This window comes from Anabrus simplex, chromosome 11 (assembly GCF_040414725.1).
Source record: "Anabrus simplex isolate iqAnaSimp1 chromosome 11, ASM4041472v1, whole genome shotgun sequence".
NCBI lineage: Eukaryota > Metazoa > Arthropoda > Insecta > Orthoptera > Tettigoniidae > Anabrus > Anabrus simplex.
The window spans coordinates 55,972,089-55,990,359 of NC_090275.1; the positions used below are offsets into that span (position 1 = coordinate 55,972,089).

Sequence of the window (18,271 nt, forward strand, 5' to 3'; positions counted from 1 at the left end):
GGTGTATGGCCTCCGCAGAGGGCTGTTGCAGGTCTTTCGAATTTACGCCCTTGGGCTGCAATGAAATCTAATATTGAAGATGGGACAAACACCCAGTCCTCGATCTAATGAAAGTTAAATTTCCTGGTCCGGCAGAGATTCGAACTCAGGACCCCTTCTCCAAAGGCCAGCATGATAACAGTTCAGCCATGGTGAAGATGACAGTCTATTCATCTTTTTATTTGACAATATTGTTATAGTGCTATGTCTTGTGTTTAACGTTGACATATATCTTCCTACAAATGTCTCCAGGTGTAATGAAAGCATGGTGGAGGATGATGCTTTAGATATTTTCTGGAATATTGGTAAGTGTGGCATTGATGACGATAGTGAAGACAATTTTATTTACGACGCGCTGACACAGGTAGGTCTTATGGCAACGATGAGGTAGAAGAGGGCTAGCATCGGGAAGGAAGCGACCGTCGCCTTAGTTAAAGTACAGCCCTGTCATTTGCCTGCTGTGAAAATGGGAAACCATGGAGAAACATCTTCAGGGCTGCCGAGATGGGGTTCGAACCTACTATCTCCCGAATGCAAACTGACCAAAACCAAGCAACCACTTGCTCGGTCGAAGGACCTGCCAGTACGACTACTGCCCAGCCAATTAACCCTCCGATGAAATGAAATGGCGTATGGCTTTAGTGCGGGGAGTATCCGAGGACATGTTCGGCTTGCCAGGTGCAGGTCTTCAGATTTGAGGGTGAAATGATGATGAAGACGACACATACACCCAGCCCCGTGTCAGCGAAATCAACCAATGATGGTTAAAATTCCCGACCCTGTCGGGAATCGAACCCGGGTCCCCTGTGACCAAAGACCAGCACGCTAACCATTAGCCATGGACCCGGACAACCTTCCGATATTGGAGTGTTACGTAGTCGGGATATTTCTTAGCTTTCTTGGACGCGCAGCTTCTCAGATTAATTCACTAGGGTGAGCGAACCCCGTTCTAGCCATTAATCCAGGTTTAAAAACCTTGGAATAGCTGGGGATCGAACTCAGGGCTTCCAGGAAAGAGGCTGACACGCAACCCGTAGAACATGTGACTGACATTATTGTTTCCCGGGATTATGATTTTTATCGCTCTGTTTTATCACCCGCTCGCTAGTGAACTGGCATGCTCCATTTGCGCTAGAAATACTGTTTTCACTAGAATGATCTAACGTTTCTTTTTATTTATTTATTTATTTATTATTATTTTTATTATTATTAATACAACTTCCCACATGCGGAGGCTGCCACTAGGACAAAGTATGTTGACTACAAATTTGCTTTACTTCGCACCGACACAGGTCTGATTATTATTATTATTATTATTATTATTATTATTATTATTTATTTATTTATTTATTTCGATTCGGCCATCTAAGGACCACATCATTTTGACTGTTTCTTGCTGCATCGAGCTTTAACCTCCTCCCAGTATTTTCGCATTAGTTCTCGATGCCGTTGCTTCCTTTCTTCCGCCCACTTTCGTGTTGGAAGCTTAGGTTTTTCTTGGAAACATCGGTATCTTGTTAGTTTCTGTTTAAGGGAGTCACGTTCCCAGATATCATTGTCTGTAATTCCCACTTCTTGTAAATCTTTGTCCACCTCGGTAAACCAAGCTCCCTTGGTTTTCCTTCCGAGAAAGTAGGTGAAAATCTAGTTTGTCAATCGCATTGGGTTCATTCTTGTTATATGGCAGTAAAAGGCAATTCTCCGTTTCCTCATGGTGTCAGTTACGTTTTCCACGTGGGTGTAAAGTTCGTGTTTGTGCCGTCCCCTATATTCCCCGTTTTCTTTTACTGGGTCCAGAATGTTTCTTTGAATTTCCTTTGCTTCACTTCGTTTCTCTATTAGTTCCTTCCGATGCATACAAGGTACTCTGCAGCGTACAAGGCCTCTGGACGGATGACTGTCTTAACTTTGCATCTGTAGATATGGATTTCTTGTTATAAATGGCCTTTGTTAGATTATATGCCATTTCCATGTTCCTGATTCGTGACTCGAAAGTTGCCTTCTCAGAGAGATTGGGGTCTATCCATTCATACAAATATTTGAACGCTTTTGTTTGCTTTATTTTTCGCTGTCCTACAGTATTATTATTATTATTATTATTATTATTATTATTATTATTATTATTATTATGGCTTCCGTTTTCTATTTAAAAGTTGAATGTCTTTTTCTGCCTTTTTTGAGTTGATACGGGTATTTTCTGATATTATTTACTTGTTAGTAGAAATAAAATTCAATTCCAATTTACTGTATTAATAATACAAATAAAACAACTTAATTTACTGGATTAAAAAAAAAAAGTTTGCACGAACGATGTTTTTGTAATACCGGTACACAAATCTCTACTGAAAATTTCACTTAACAAGCCAACTGGTCGAGAAGATTGCCGTGTCCCGTAGCTATTATCGTAATAAAATGTGATGCAGATATGTGTTAAGAAGCTTACATGAAACCATTTTTATTGTTTTAGTACCCATTTTCGTCCTTTTAAAATGCCTATTTCCATCATTTTATGTGCTTCTTTGCCTGCCCATTTTAACGAAAGTAAATGCCTGAACTTCCAGACTCGAGTAATAACTGTATTGGTTTTAATTACCACTAACAACGTTTATGATTTTCGGAGTGGCCTAACAAAGGAATCTCTTTGATAATGACCTATTTCCTGCCGACCGTGCTTGTACTTCGAGGCGTAGAAATTTGCAACCACTCATTGTTAGAAAGTACCCCTGTGCTGCTCCTTACATAACATATTCCCATGATATGTTACATACACACGTAAGACTCCGTGGCGCAACGGTAGCGCGTCTGACTCCAGATCAGAAGGTTGCGTGTTCAAATCACGTCGGGGTCAAATATTTTAAGTGAATGGTAAATAGCGGGGTGAATTCATTCCTCATTGCTTGGAGGTTATCCAATATTGTCTTGATGAACAGTTGAAAAATAATGTAAGTTCGAATCTAACAATTATATTTTACTTAAGGGATTACTGCTGTCGATACTGCTATATAAAATATTTCTGAATGTTTAGCTCATAAATCGGCGACCAATCAGGTATAAGAATATCAGGAATTTCCGCAAATCACAGCTTCCTATCGCCACAATTTTATCGTTTTAATTTTATTATTTCAATTTGATCACACCAACATGCTCTTGTTTTTATGTAAGTTGATCAGAACAGCGCAGTGACACATCCGTAGGGCCTATAGCTTTTTTAGTCTAAACGTCAATTGTCTTCAACTAAAACATTTGACCACAGAGCGCACAAATAACACAACGTAACTCTGTCATTCTGAAGACGACAGCCAGATTGGCGTTCGGAACTTGTATTTTTTTTTTTTTCGCAAGACGCATCAACATACACACCCAAACAACCATATAAAAAAGAATAACAAATATTAAAAAAGACGAGAAACAAGAAATTCGTGCTTAGATTTGTAGCCTTCAAAAAGGCCTACGATTCCGTAGAAAGAGAAACAATGATCCATATCGTAGAAGAAATTAATTTAGATAGAAAGACGAGAGAACTCATTAAACCGTGACTGGCACAACATACAAGCTTTAAGTTCCGAGGGATCCCATCGGAATCTTCTGGGATTCAAACGTGGGTCAGACAGGGAGATTCAGTTGAGTTTTTTACAAAGTGAACATCGGGCGAGTTGGCCGTGCGGTTAGGGTCGCGCAACTGTGAGCTTGCATCCGAGAGCTATTGGGTTCGAACCCCACTGCCGGCAGCCCTGAAGATGATTTTCCGTGGTTTCCCATTTTCACACCAGGAGAATGCTGGGGCTCTGCCGTAATTAAGGCCACGGTCACTTCCTTCCCACTACTAGACCTTTCCTATCCCATCGTCTCCATAAGACCTATCTGTGTCGGTGCGACGTAAAGCCAATTGTAAAAAAACAAATAATAATGACAAAGTGATTAAAGAATGCCGCCGCAGAATGTAAGGAATAGGCGGTATAATAATGGGATACAACAACAAAAGAATTGGAGTTGATTGTTTTGCCTTTGCGGATGACATAGTGGTTCTGTCAGAGTCGATAGAAGAGGCACGGAACCAAATTGTACAACTCTTGGAAGAAGAAAGTAACGCAGGCCTACGGATCTCCTTCGAGAAGATACAATACAGGACCAACATCGAAATAACACCCAGATGGATGACAGGTGAGAGCGAAAGGATTCAGAAAAGGGAGAAATTCAAATATCTGGGAGAGTGGATAGACAATAACCTGTCAGAAAGAGAGGCACTGTTATCGGGAACCAGTAAGATGAACATGGCATATAAATTAACTATGAACACTTAGAACAAGATGATCTCGATCAGTGCAGAATTTCCGACCTACCAGGCAGTGATCCGGCCGGAAGCTTTGTATGCAGCTAAATGTTTAAACTTGATAAAAACAGGATTGGTCAAGAAGTGGGATTTGGTGGAGGAAGAGATTCTGAGGAAGGTGCTGGGACCCCAAAGAACAGAGGATGGATCATACAGAAAGAAAGGAAATAAAAATTGTACCTCAAGATGCAGAAGATCTCATATACCATCCAGAAGAGGAGAGCCATGTTCTTCGGACATATCTACAGAATGAACCCAGGAAGACTGACCAATCAGATAATACGATTTTTTGAGATCAGGAAAACTACAGTGCGCTGGTATCAGGAGGAAGTGGGAATACAAGGAACGGAAATAAATAACAGCGACGCTTACAAGTCGAGGATCAAGATCACCAAAAGTTTTTAAGAAAAAGTTGCATCCCGTACCCAAGCGTCGTGGACAGAAGGGAGGAGAAGATTGTAATCAATCAATCAATCAATCAATCAATCAATCAATCAATCAATCAATCAATCAATCAATCAATCAATCAATCAATCAATCCTGATCTGCATTTAGGGCATTCGCTCAGGTGGCAGATTTCCTATCTGTTTTTCCTAGCCTTTTCTTAAATGATTTCAAAGAAATTGGAAATTTATTAAACATTTCCCTCGCTAAATTATTCCAATCCCTAAATCCCCTTCCTATAAACGAATATTTGCCCCATTTGTCCTCTTGAATTCCAATTTTATCTTCATATTGTGATCCTTCCTACTCTTAAAGACACCACTCAAACGTATTCGTGTACTAATATCATTCCACGCCATCTCTCCATTGACAGTTCGGAACATACCACTTAGTCGACGAGCTCGTCTCCTTTCTCCCAAGTCTTCCCAGCCCAAACCCTGCAACTTTTTTTTTTTAAATTTTTCAAGTTGCTTTACGTCGCAACGACACATATAGGTCTTATGGCGACGATGGGACAGGAAAGGGCTAGGAGTGGGAAGCAAGCGGCCGTAGCCTTAATTAAGCCCCAGCATTTGCCTGATGTGTAAATGGGAAACCACGGAAAACCATCTTCAGGGCTGCCGACAGTGGGGTTCGAACCCACTATCTCCCGAATACTGGATACTGGCTGCACTTAAGCGACTGCAGCTATCGAGCTCGGTCAACATTTTTGTAACGCTACTCTTTTGTCGGAAATCACCCAGAACAAAGCGAGCTGCTTTTCGTTGGATTTTTTTTTCCAGTTCTTGAATCATGTACTCCTGGTTAGGGTCTCATACACTGGAACCATACTCTAGTTGAGGTCTTTCCAGAGACTTCTATGCCCTCACATGCCCTCTCCTTTACTTCCGTACTATAACGCCTAAACACCCTCATCACCATGTTCAGAGATCTGTGCCCTTTATTTACAATTCTATTTATGTGATTACCCCAATGAAGATCTTTCCTTATATTAACACATAGGCATTTACAATGATCCCCATAAGGAACTTTCATCCCATCAACGCAGTAATTATAACTGAGATGACTTTTCTTATTTGTGAAACTCACAACCTGACTTATAACCATTGCCTGCTGTCCATCTCACAACATTATCGAAGTCATTTTGCAGTTGCTCACAATCTTATAACTTATTTATTACGCTATACAGAATAACATCATCCGCAGAAAGCCTTAACTCAGATTCCACTTCTTTACTGATATCATTGATATATATAAGAAAACATAAAGATCCAGTAATACTGCCTTGAGTAATTCCCCTCTTGATCATTACAGGGTCAGATAAAGATTCGCCTACTGTAATTCTCTAATTCAGTCACTCTTCTGTCTAGTCCAGTTCCACTTATTTTTGCCATTAGTCTCCCATGATCCACCCTATCAAATGCTTTAGACAGGTCAATCGCGATACAATCCATTTGATCTCGTGAATGCAAGATATCTGCTGTATCTTGCTGGGACCACCTAGACTCCTAGAGTTTTCAATAAAAAGTTTAATCCCGTACCCAAGCGCCATGGATAGAAGAAAAGGGGAGATTACAGAGTGAAAGGATGGAGAACTGGAGGAGAATGAAAGCACAGAAACAGATGAAGCTGAATTCGAATTAACGGTGCTCCATAGTTGGTCCAAAACGAAAGAAGAATTAAGAAAGACTCGTCCATTGACAGATAGTTTTTCGGAATGAGGATCTGGCAATCAAATTTAAAATACTATGTATGTCTACACCTTAGCCCAGTTTCCTGACACGGGGTGAGGATGAGGTGAGATGAAATATATTTTTACGGCCGGATGACCTTCAACCTCAGTTAAGGAGCTAATAAAGATACAATTAATTATAGGGAATGAAATTGGTTATGCAGGTTGAATGAATCTGCCGCGCCCTATTAGTAGGAACTGTCTCAACATTGCATGGAAATGGAATTCCACAGGAAACAATTCTCAGAATAGCCGACGGTGGGCTTCGAATCCACTCGTCCCCCGAATGCTCGCTAAATTTGAAATACTCACGCTTTTGTGTAAAATGGAAACCATTTTTTAATCAAGGTAATTCAGCTTATGTGCGCATGTTTGTAGAACCGGACCAGTCGGCAGATGGTACACCCCTGTTGGTGGTATGGTACAGTAAGGTAAGGGTGTATTCTGTCCGAAGGCAGGTCCGAACCTCCGCAGAGGTGTGCCTAAGCCGAAGTTTACGTAAAGGTAGGATGGTCAGTTCCTTTCCGCACCTCCATTCCCTTAACCCCCCCCCCCCTCCACCAACAGTGCGTAACAACCCATCCAGATCTTGACCACGCCCAATGTTGCTTAATTTCGGAGATCACACGGGATCCGGTGTTTCAGCACGGCTACGGCCTGTGGGCGGGGACGGTAGAATAACACCCACGGTATCACCTGTTTGTCGTAAGAGGCGACTAAAAGGGGTCCCAGGGGCTCTTAACTTGGGAGATGGGTTGGCTACCTTGGACCTCTTAGTTGAGTCCTGGCATTGCTTCCAATTACTTGTGCCAGGCTCCTTACTTTCGTCTATCCTATCCGACCTCCGTTGGTCTACTCTTGTTCTTTTCCGACCCCGACGCTAATAGGTTTCCGAGGGCTAGGGAGTCTTTCATTGTCATGCCCTTCGTGTCCCTTGTCTTTCTTTGGCCGATACCTTCATTTTTCGAAGTGTCAGATCCTTTCCATTTTTCTCTCCGATGAGTGTTATGGTTGCCTAGTTATACTTCCTCTTAAAACAATCACAACCACCATCTTCCTGTAGGTGGGGGCGGTAGAATAAAATGCATTTTGTGACTTTTTCCCCAGTCATAACACCTTTACAGAAGAATTGAATCATGCCACGTTATATTCGCTTCACGTTACCATTAAACACGAATGCTGATTCAGTTTCTTCCCCTACTTAGTGGACACTTGTCTCAGACTGACTGCCGGGCTGAGTGGTTCAGACTGTTGATGCGCTGGCCTTCTGACCCCAACTAGGCAGGTTCGATCCTGGCTCAGTCCGGTGGTATTTGAAGGTGCTCAAATACGTCAGCCTCGTGTCGGTAGATTTACTGGCACGTAAAATAATTTATGCGGGACTAAATTACGGCATCTCGGCGTCTCCGCAAACCGTAAAAAGTAGTTGGACGTAAAGCGAATAACATGGTTGTTATATCTCAGACTGACAAGGTTTTACGACAAACACCAAACCACGTTGCGCTGCTACTTGCTGGCTGTTCCGCCAGCTGTTTGCAATGTTGCCAGTTCCGTTTGTGTTCCTGTTGAACAAACCTTTCTCTTGTTGTTGTTGTTGTTGCTGTTGTTTGGGTAATAAGTTCATAAACTGTTTTCGATGCATTTCTCCATGCCAACCTATCCTGTGTTAAGGTGCTAACCTTACCATTTCTAGGTAAGTTGTTCTTCTAGATGCCGTGCCCAGTCTCGCGGATGTCAGCGATGAATATGAACGGTGTTGTTCGACGTTCCTTATTCCAGTCCAGTCTTGAATATTCTTGAAACATCACATTATTTTTCTTTCTTCTCGCTGTTCTTCAATTTTGCGTTTTAAAATGAAGTGCAATGCTGCATATCTTTCACAGCGTGCCACATGCCCCAGGTACGCTATTAGAGTGTGCTCTCTGCAATATCTGTTCATAAAAAAGTTATACTAAAATACAACTCGTAATAAATAAAAATCAAATATAAATAAAGTAATCCAAATAAACTCAATACAATAAATTCTAAACTCAACAATATAAGACAATAAATGTTTACGCTGGGAACAAAAAGTTTACACTCCTATTAAAAACACTCAAATCAAGATAACTCATATTTATTACCATTGATTTAGTAGTTTAATAAAAACACTGGTCTTGTAAACCAATATTAAGATATCTCTTCTAAAACTCAGAGGAAAGAAAATTCTTCTCACTAATCCCCAAAATTAATATTTTACACTAAACTACCCTCTGAATCATAAATTTAAGAGTCCTTGTTTTTAATATTCTTAATAGTTTAATTTTTATACAAGCCAATCATCCTCTTGCTATAATCCTTATTGTCATTGTACAAACATGTATTATCTCTATAACCGTTGGATTAATATCTTCCTGCTTCTGATTTTCCTACATCCTATTTTTGATTTTCTTAGGGGGTATATTAGTCCTTTTTATTTATATTACTAGTTTGGCTTCTAATGAACTATTTTATACTTCTATAAAAACTCTTGTCATTATCGTACTATCAATCACCTTTATTCTAATAATATCAATAAGAGATCCGTATTTTACCAACATACTCACCAAAAACATGGATCTTATATCTATTGATCTAATATCTAATTCTCTTAAATACAGAAGCCACCCCTCGTTTAACTAAACTTTATAATAAACCTAATCACTTAATTACCTTAATGTTAGTAAACTATTTATTTCTCACTTTAATTGTAATTGTAAAAAAATCACAAACATCTTCCAAGGCCCTTTACGACAAAAATTATAATGGCCAAACCTATACGAGTATCACACCCTTTATTTAAAATTGCTAACAATGCCTTAGTAGACCTTCCAGCCCCTTACAACATTTCCGCTTGATGAAACTTTGGATCCCTCCTCGGCCTTTGTTTAATAATCCAAATTGCCACCCGCCTTTTCTTAGCTATACATTATACAGCAAATGTAGATCTAGCTTTTTCTAGTGTAGCTCACATCTGCCGTGATGAAAACTACGGTTGCCTTTTACGCACTTTACATGCCAATGGCGCATCCTTTTTTTTTTATCTGCCCCTACCTTCACGTAGACCGAGGAATATATTACGATTCATATAATTATATACACACTTGATCTACAGGTGTTGTAATTGTATTCCTAGTAACAGGAACAGCCCTTATAGGATACGTTCTCCCTTGAGGTCAAATATCCTTCTGAGGGGCAACAGTAATTACTAACCTCTCATCAGCCGTTCCCTTTTTAGGCATTGATTTAGTTCAACTTTTTACTTTCCAGATTGATTTTTGTACAGATGGTAGATAATCCTTCTTTCTCAGTATCTCGGTATCTGTAACAATCCTCATAGACACTATCTTCTTTTTTTCTTTTTTTTACCGCTTTTCCCACACCTGTCGGGTCGCGAGTGCGAACTGTGTCGCACATGTGGATTTGGCCCTGTTTTACGGCCGGATGCCCACCCTATGTGGAGGGATGTAACCACTATTGCGTGTTTCTGTAGTGGTTGGTAGTGTAGTGCACTGTCTGAATATGAAGAGCGAAGTTTTGGGACAAACTCGCACATCCACTCCCCGGGCCAGAAGAATTAATCAGAGGCGATTACAATTCCTGACCCGGCCGGGATTCGAACCCGGGACCCTCTGAACCGAAGGCCTCAAGGCTGACCATTCAGCCAACCTCATAGACCCTATATTACGTAATTAATTGAAATATCTCGTCCAATAACCGTAAGCATTCTCTTTTACTTCATAGTTCTTAAGGGATGATCAACCCACAGAAATGGTATTTATTTATACCTACATATTTATTTATGTATTTGTTTATTTCGGTCCTACTAGGCTTTCATTACCTTCGAAGAATCGACCTAAGGATCACCGTGTTGCAATATACCGTTGTAACTTGTCAACAACTATGTTGTGCTCCTCAGAGAGAAAAACACTCCAGAAGGCGCCCTTGAAACGTTCATAGAAGGAAATCAGGAGCTACTGGACGATGTCGCTGGAGGTCTTCCAAAGCCGGACTACTTCTGATACAACCGAGGTTAATTGTGATTCACAGGTGATGCATGTAAAGCGACAGCCTGGTGCATTACAACCGAGCTTCTCACAGTTGTAATACAGTTTCTTTGATCACTGTAATAATAATAATAATAATAATAATAATAATAATAATAATAATAATAATAATAATAATAATAAATGCCGTGTGGCCTCCAGAGAGGCCTAGTGCAGGTCTTTTGATTTGACATCTGTAGGCGCCCTGCGGGTCGTGATGAGGATGAAATGATGACGAATACGGATGAAGACGTCACATACACCCAGTCCCCTTCCCAGGAGAATTAACCAATTATGGCTAAAATTCCCGACCCTACCGGGAATCGAGGCCGGGCCCCTGTGACCAAAGGCCAGCACGCTGACCATTTAGCCATGGAACCGGACATTAGAAATAATAATAATAATAATAATAATAATAATCCGACACTACAACACAGTGACCAAACCAGGGAGGCTCTACACCACAAATGTATATAGGCCTATACTCATGTTCATAAAAACCAGAACACCTTGAAAGGCTAGAAAAAGGAAGTTCATATTCACAGGGGATGTGCATTAGTGTGTTCTGAAGAAATGACTAGCATTTGAACCATGTCGGCCCTCAGGTTCAAAGTCCACATCGATATCTCGGCGCACCACCACCGACTAGTAAAATGTGCGTGCGGCTCTCGTTGTCGCTATAAACCGAAGGTAATGGATCAATTTGACTTGAGCAGACGTGCAGGATGCCCCGCAGACGTATGCGAGAACCGTACCGTCAAATGAATGAGTTCGAAAGATGGCGCATTATTGGCATGAGAGAACGTGATGCATCCATCCGGGAAATTGCTGCTCTTGTGGGATGATGTGATACAGTTTCTTTGATCACTGTGATAATAATAATAATAATAATAATAATAATAATAATAATAAAATGTCGTGTGGCCTCCGGAGAGGCCTAGTGCAACGGGTGTGTTCAGAATGGTTCATAGAAGGCCGTAGAACACGACGAGATTGCACCACTCAGACTCCCTCCCCCCTACCCCCGAGAAGATCGACACCTCATCCGAATGGCATTGCAGGACAGATCTGCGTCCTCTTCGGCTCTGGCGCAACAGTGGAACAGTGTAACACATCGTACACTATCAGGAGTGACAGTCCGTCAACGTTTATTACGGTCTGGTTTACCGGCGCGTCGTTCACTTCTCCGCCTACCTTTCACTAATGTGCGTAAATGTGCTACACTGCAATGGTGTATGGAACGGCATCACTGGGGACAGGAATGGCAATAGATAGTGTTTTCGGACGAATCCAGGTTCTGTTTGTTTGAAACTGATGGCCGCATTTTGGTTCGCCGCAGACAGGGGGAGAGGCATCACATTGACTGCATTCGCACAAGACATACAGCGCCAACTCAAGCCCTTATGTTGTGGGGTGCTGTTGGGTACAAGCACAAATCACAGCTGGTGCGTGTCCAGGGCACTGTGACCAGTTTGACGTACGTGAATGACATCCTGCGACCCGTAGCCATACCCTTTCTGTACGACATCCCAGACGCAGCAGGACAATGCGAGACCACGCGTTATTGTACGAACACACGAACACGTGCCTTATTGTTGTCACAGGGTGTCAGACTGTTGCCCTGACCCGCCCGATCACCGGACTTGTCGCCAATCGTAAATGTGTGGGATATGGTGAAACTGGTACCAGTGCCCACGGAGGACCCAGTGCCTACTAGGCAACAGGGCACATGTTGAACCTAGGTGACTGAATTGCTAATCGTTTCTGCAGAAACTAATGAACATGCTCTGTGAATATGAACTTCCTATCAAGGTGTTATGTTTTTTTTAACATGAGTTTATATTTATAATAAACCTACGATACGTAGAGGGAAAGGAATGGACAATTCTGAGGACAGTCCAAGGACCATTGAAAACAGGGAAAGGAGAGTTTGGACATGCGGGGGGGGGGGGGGGGAGGATGAAAACGAAAGTACGCTGGACACTATCAGAAAGAGTAGTAAAAGGTTATTCGGTCACATGACTAGGGTGGATAACAGCGGATTTACAAAACTAATTTCAGCTACGATTACGGGAGCGAGAATGACAAATGGATCCAAAGTATGAAGGAAGATATAGCAGAAATTGATTTAACTGAAGATATAGACAGATTAACTTTCAGAAGGTTGATACAAATCCTCAAGGGTTTCCAGAAGATGAAGAGGAAAGAAAGTAATATGTATATGGGAGAGAGGATACAGCGAAGTGAAAGAATCAAGAGCTATTGGAACAGAAGAGAGAAAACACGAATACATACGATGACTACGCAGTCTTTACTTGTGGCCAAATTCGATGATATCGAGCGCTATTCTTAAGCGGTTTTCATTCGGGTGGTAGTGAGTTCGAACGCCACTGTCAGCATCCCTTAAATTATGGATTTCCGTAGTTTCCCAATTTTTGACACCAGGCAAATGCTGGGAATGTACCAAAAAGTCATTGCCACTTCCTTCCCATTTCTATCACTTTTCTATCCGATCGTGTTCCAAGACCTGTCTGTGTTAGTGCAACATAAAGCAACTAATACAAAAATCATCGCTTTTCCCAGCGTTGGAAGCGTTGGTTGGCGACCGCGATTCCCCTGACTGAGTCCGTCATTACTTCTGCCTACTTGTGCTTTCATCTGACCACCCTTGGTCAACTCTTGTCCACTTCGGACACCGACGGTATTGAACTCAAGGTCTGTAGGTAAAAAACACGTTCGCTACACATGGATCACGAGGCCAACAATTATTATTATTATTATTATTATTATTATTATTATTATTATTATTATTATTATTATTATTATTATTATTATTATTAGCTCCTTGCCTGAATAGTTAGCGTTGAAGTCTTCGGTCCGTAGGATCCTGGTTTCGATTCGCGGATGAACCCGAGATTTTAAATGCGTCTGGTTAACTCTAACTGGCTATTTGTGAAATCAGTGAACAATATGGAGTTCAATAAACATACAATAGGTACAGTAGTATATATCGTTGTTGCGCAGTGCTGAGGGGATAAATACTGACCCGCGGCACATGTATCACACAACGAAAATAGTTTGATACAATTCATGCGATACTGAACCTTAGATGACAAAACCTTTCTGGTCAGAGTTCTAAGCTGAAATATATTCACATAGCGGATTTTCTAAGAGCATCGATATATGAAACATTTATGAAAAATTGTGCAATCTCAAAGCTTGAAATCTAACACGGTTTAAAGAAATCGCTAATTGACGATCCACTTGGCAGGTTCGCCATCCTGGCTCAGTCCGGTGGTATTTGAAGGTGCTCAAATACGTCAGCCTCGTGTTGGTAGATTTAGTGCCACGTAAAAGAATTCCTGCGGGACTAAATTGCGGCACCTCGGCGTCTCCGAAAACCTTAAAAATGTAGTTAATGGGACGAAAAGCAAATAACATTATTATAATTGAGGAACCGGATAACTAAGGTCCGGATAGTCTCCTTTCTACTGTAATAATAATAATAATAATAATAATAATAATAATAATAATAATAATAATAATGCGGTAGAGTCTCGATTATCCGAGTCTTGATTAGGTTCCGTGTTCTCAGAGTCAGATAAAATGAATAAATAAAACGATCGTGTTCCCATCAGTGCCATATTATTAAATTGTTTCACGCCTGGAGTCTACCGCTATTAAATGGCAGTTTCGCGGCTTGATGCCTTAGTACTGTAAATAACTGTCAGTTATTCGGTTAAATGAGTGGGAAAAGAAACTTGAGAGCTGATATTAACCTGATTTGTCCATTCTACGTAGTACAATGAGTCAAGAGCTTGAATAATTTCTCATCAAAACACAGATTTTCAGTAACCATCCGTTTTATCCGAGTTTTGGGTTATCCGCGGTAGTCTTCATCTACAATAACTCGGATAATCGAGGCTACGACGATTTTATTATTATTATTATTATTATCGTCTTCATTTAAACTGTTCTGTCTTTCAGTGTTCAGTCTGCAAGCGTCTGTGAATCGTCTCCACAATCCTCTACTTGCACCCAGCTCCGTGGCCCCGTTTAGTCCGCAACCTCTTTACATTAATTATTACTGACTTTAACCATCCTTGCCTTGGTCTATCTGTATTTATGGCAGAGTCCATTTTTCTCCTGGGGCCACTATATTCCTCTATTCACTTCACATGACTCTATTACCGAAGCCCGTTTATACGTACAGCTTCATCCGTAGGGTTTATTCCTAAATGTACCTTAATCTTTCTATTCCGAGTATTCTCCTGCCATTATTCCCAATAAATCATTCTTGCTATTTCCATTTCTGTTACTTCTAACTCGTCAGTAAGATATCCTGAGTCCACCCAGCCCACGAACCTACTACGCTGGCGTAGCAGGGGGAGAGGTGATACTCCCACGTGGCGCGTCTCAGGTGGCGGATAGGGGGGTCCTAACTGGCTTGCTGGCGGACTTGAGGGAAATAAAATACCTCTCGCGGATCAAACACACTACCCCTTGCGGGTGGGGGACGCACATATAGAATACACCCGTGGTATCCCCTGCCTGTCGTAAGAGGCGACTAAAAGGGGCGACCAAGGGATGCTGGTATTAGAACCATGAAACTACTATTGGTTAGTACCATCACGCGGGGAACACAATGGGTCGCCTTTACTTACGAGTAGTACCACTATATTTGGTACACAATAGGTTTGTGATTTGTAGCAGCAGAGAGTGGTTCCCCTGTGGGTTTCCAGTACCCGTGATTAGTACCATTGTGAGAAACACCACGGGTCTGGGCGTAGCCTGTGATTAGTACCCACTATGTGAGGAACACCACGGGGCCCGTGGGACCGGCACCCGTGACTAGTACACCTAGGTGAGGAAGCCCATCGGTTTGCGTTGGCTATGATTGGCGCCATTGTGTGAGAACACCATGGGTCTGCGTTACCTGTACGGCGTACAATACTTGTGATTAGTACCATCTTGTGTGGAACACCGTGAGTATTCGCTACTTTTGATTAGTACCCCAACATGACAAATAGCATGGTTCTACTTTACTCGCGACATGTACCATTCTGTGGGGCCTTAGACGTGGATTTTGCACCCCTTTGGACATCAAGCATCCTCGATTCAGGATTCTGCTTTATTAGTGGTCCCTTGGTCAATAATAAATTATATATGATCCTTTTTTGAGTTGAATCCACTAATTTCTTTGTTAGCTGATTTTTTTTTGCTTCATGTCCATCCATTCCTTCTTCATGACGATTTTTTTAAGTCAGTGAATGATTTTGAATTTTTTGTTATTTCATTTCGTACCATTAGGGGCCGATGACCTCGATGTTAGGCCCCTTTAAACAACAAGCATCATCATCATCATCATCATCATCATCAGTCCACCCAGCTTTCATTCCCGTATAGCTAAAAACAGACTGATGTAAATATAAATAACATTCCGGAAACTCAATCATAAAAAAATACCAGTGTTTCGCCCCAACTTGGCATGGGCTCATCAGTTGGATACCGCACCGTCCCAAGGCTCTGGCCGGCAAGCACGCCGATAGTGACGCCACTGCAAGCTGTACATCTGATCAGCACAATGCAGTGCCGAGGTACTAGGGGAGAATTGAAGACAAGGATGGAAGAAGGTCGTAACTCAAAAAACATACTTTTGAGATAAATGAGTTTAAAGAATTATAACATCAAACACTTTTGTCAGAAACAGAGCATTTTGGAATATTATACTTAACTACATTGTTGATTATTCCACAATAATCATCAAAAATATTTATAAATGTTGTGCTTTGTTGTCAATTTTTATTTTGGAGTTAAGCCCTTATTTCATTTTCAAGAAAAAATTTAATTGAAAATTAATGATATTTACATTGTTGGAAGCATGTAGACAATTTTTATAGGTTAAAACATCTGACAGATCACAACATGTCATTAGGGGAGTCACTATATCAAGAATTTCCTACTCCCACAGATTCAGCTTCCCGGAAAAAATGTTCAAACCATGCACGTGCATCTGTGCATACCAAGCTTACTAAATCTTTAACATCTTTTAATTTCCCGGGTTTAATACCTACATGAGGGACTGGGGTATTACCCAAAGTATCTAAATACCTTATATCCTTCAATAACTGAAACTTGTCATGAAACGTAATATTATAAGTCTGGCTTCCTGATACAGTTCCTTCAGGAGAGTAACATAATATGACATACTTTTAATTGAAAACTTAAGTAATTTTGTTTGTGATGTTGCAAATGACACTGGGCTGAGAACGGCAGACAATTCGGAAAGTAAGGATTTGGTATCCGAATCATCTGACGTTTCACTTGGTACATATTCACTGTCATCTGCTGAAATATCAGACGTTTCTCCTCCCGAAACTACTACTGCGTCAGCCGTTTCGCTTTTGATGAGGGCTGGCTCGCCGTAAGTCAGCATTGGAGTGTATTTTAAGTCAGGCACGAGCAATATTTGGAAGAACGGCGCAACTCTATCACACGCCGTCTATTAACACTACCGAGAAGCCATTTAGGTAGTAACTAGAACAGCCTCCAAGGAACGTATATATGCAATTTTCCGAATAACGACATAACCTGACTTAAGCCCTTTTTCCATCCATGTCTTCAATTGCATCTCCACTTGCTGTATATGCCCTCCCGGGCTAGCTACGCCTCTATTTTGGTTTTTATTAATAAATGAGGTTGTGATCATCAAAGAAACTGATTTCAATATATCGCATCTTATTTAAGGCAGATTGAAGATCAATACTTTTAGAGTGAAAATCAAATGTTTACACCAATACGATAACTCCCTTCTATTCTTAGACCTTACTTTAATTACTTCAACTATAATCCAGTGACGAAGTGATGTTACACGAGAAAGAACTATTCAAGGCCTTCATACTCTACCAGTCAGCAAGGGATAACGAGGAGGAATGATTTATTCTTTCTGAAGTATTCTTTTCGGAAGCCGTACTTTTGGTAAATATAGTTTTGTCCAGGAGCTAACTTCTTTCTTAGAGAATACCGTCGATGGCAACTGCGAGCTCACTGCATTAGAGCTTTGCTTCACCTTCATTCAGTTTGTTACAATACTACCATCCTGGGAGAATACACATCCTGAGCTATACCAGATGAATGGAGAGTTGCTATAGTAGCCCCTGTGTATAAAGGAAAGGGTGATAGACATAACGCTGAAAATTACAGGCCAGTAAGTTTGACATGCATTGTATGTAAGCTTTGGGAAGGCATTCTTTCTGGTAATATTAGACATGTTTGTGAAATTAATAACTGGTTCGATAGAAGGCAGTTCGGTTTTAGGAAAGGTTATTCCACTGAAGCTCAACTTGTAGGATACCAGCAAGATATATCAGATATCCTGGATTCAGGAGGTCAAATGGACTGTATCGCTATTGACCTAAAGCATTTGATAGGGTGGATTATGGGAGACTACTGGCAAAAATGAGTGCAATTGGACTAGACAAAAGAGTGACTGAATCAGTTGCTATATTTCTAGAAAATAGATTTCAGAGAGTTAGAGTAATTGAAGCTTTATCTGACCCGGTGATAATTAAGAGGGGAATTCCTCAAGGCAGTATTATCGGACCTTTATGTTTTCTTATATATATAAATGATATGAGTAAAGGAGTGGAATCGGAGGTAAGG

General features: G+C 41.0%; 1 protein-coding gene and 1 non-coding gene across 2 annotated transcripts in view; both read left to right on the top strand.

Annotated features, from left to right (window-relative positions):
• The window catches only part of DAAM (disheveled-associated activator of morphogenesis-like protein), an 879,757-nt gene that overhangs the window by 163,208 nt on the left and 698,278 nt on the right, over positions 1 to 18,271 (top strand). The window lies entirely within an intron of this gene.
• Positions 2,816 to 2,887, top strand: TRNAW-CCA (transfer RNA tryptophan (anticodon CCA)). The gene has a single exon. It is a non-coding gene; the product is annotated as a tRNA-Trp (tRNA).